General features: G+C 35.1%; 1 protein-coding gene across 1 annotated transcript in view; it reads right to left on the reverse strand.

The window, feature by feature from the left end:
* Positions 1-1,036: 1,036 nt before the first annotated feature.
* The window catches only part of LOC108268241 (tripartite motif-containing protein 16-like), a 4,824-nt gene continuing 3,959 nt past the window's right edge, over positions 1,037-1,901 (reverse strand). The window contains exon 6 of the mRNA XM_017473107.3: positions 1,037-1,901. This exon is cut by the window's right edge and continues 893 nt beyond it. The gene's annotated coding sequence lies outside the window, so the exon portion shown is untranslated.

Raw genomic sequence — 1,901 nt, forward strand, 5'->3', positions numbered from 1 at the left:
TAAAACATTTGCACAACTTCACTTGGAGTTTGGTGCATGAATGGTGTTGTGGATGAGTGCTGCCCCCTGCTGGAATGTATGTTCCCTGTTCATTTTTTTAATGCTTTGAAATAAAATGCAATGGGAGATTTCATGTCATAATTGTGTTTATTTAAAGTCCCCATAAATTTAACAGTCCATACAGGATTTCTCTGGGGGTTTTTTTGTGATGTTTGCAGACAAAAAAATGCTTTATTTTGTTTTGTTTTGTTTTTTTTTCAAAATATGCAATGCAATTTTTTTGGTGCCTTTATGTACGGAAAACTACTTGAATTGACGAAATTGCAATTGCACAAAGTTGTTTTGCACGGTCTTTTGCAGTGATGTTTGTTAGTAAATGAGACCTTTTAGCTTTACTCATGTTCGGAATGCGAGTTGTGATGATGTCACATGACGTGTCTTGGCCCAAATCTGCAGAAAATCTGCTGTGATTTTGAAAAACTGCACGTTCCTGTGAATATTGTGGAGTTTCCTTGATTTGGCGTTCATTCCTGCAACTGCGAAATCGCTAAATCCCTGAGCGACTGACTTACACATGTTTGAAAAGAAGATAGTGTGCAGACTGGAAAACAATTTTAACCAGAGAACCAGAGGCATTTTGGTGCAAATGATGACATTTCCATATACAAGGACGATAATGCACATGTACATACCGCTCATAACACCTTCCACAGTTTCCCCAATCACTGAACATTTAAGGCATGTTCTGGAAACTAGATCTCTAACTTCTTCTACCTTCAAAGAACTGGAAGAAATTCCAATGTCCAACGTCCCACCACAAACCTTTCAGAACTTTTATAACAGCATCCCAAGGAGAATTATCTGGCCTTTCTCCTTATTAATTCCACAGTGTTAATATATTATTATACCTTACATTTAATCTACATTTATGCATTTAGCAGACACCCTTATCATTTCTACAACCGTGCAGTTCAGGGCTCAAGGGATCTGAACTCATGACCTTCCAATCAGAAGTCCAACATTTTAACCACTGAGCTACCCCTGCCCCGTTTCTTTATTATTACTGTATGCTGTATGCTGTTACATTTCAATTATCTTTATTATGATTTTTAGGACTCAGCGATCATTTAACGCAAGATACTACAGGTAAAGATTATTATCTTGGGAAGATACTTTTCAGAGTTTTGGACAAATTTGGATCTCAACAGAAAAAAATGTTTATTTCAGAGTTTTTGTCCACTGCATTATCTGAAACATGGCATATTCGACGAAGGCTTTAAGCTCTACTCACTTCACGATCACCTCATGTCATATATCACTGAAAAGTCTGTTTCCTGACATAGCGGATATGGCATATACAGCATGCTATGTGTGATTATGATATACATGTCACAGACTTTTATAAAAACTTCTAAACCATGCTAAATAGAGCAGAAAACACGTGTATTATTAAAACTGTTCTCCTCAAAATCTCTAAATCTCAGGTAATGTTTGTTCTATTCAGAAGCGAAAATCTCAGATCTGCTTTCATTAAATTTCACATGTCCATTTCTATTCCTAATTATAAGCTTATTACAGGGGAAATTGGGTAAATAAACAAACAAACAAAAAACCCAACAACAACAACAACAGTTTATTGTTGTTGGGCTTATGTAAGATTTTACATTGTAAAATGGTAGAATATTTTTTATAACAGTATTCTGCCCATTTTCCTGATTAAGCAATAATATATATATATAGCAACAAACTTTTCTGTAAAAGTTTTTCTCTTGAGAGAGTCTTCACGGTGAAACAAACTTTTTAATTCGAACAACCTCACTGTAAAACCGGACAAGTGCATATGACTCAAAACATTTGAGCAAACTAATTACCTCTAAATTACCTCAAAATTTCTAAGTTGA

Source organism: Ictalurus punctatus, chromosome 7, assembly GCF_001660625.3.
Source record: "Ictalurus punctatus breed USDA103 chromosome 7, Coco_2.0, whole genome shotgun sequence".
NCBI lineage: Eukaryota > Metazoa > Chordata > Actinopteri > Siluriformes > Ictaluridae > Ictalurus > Ictalurus punctatus.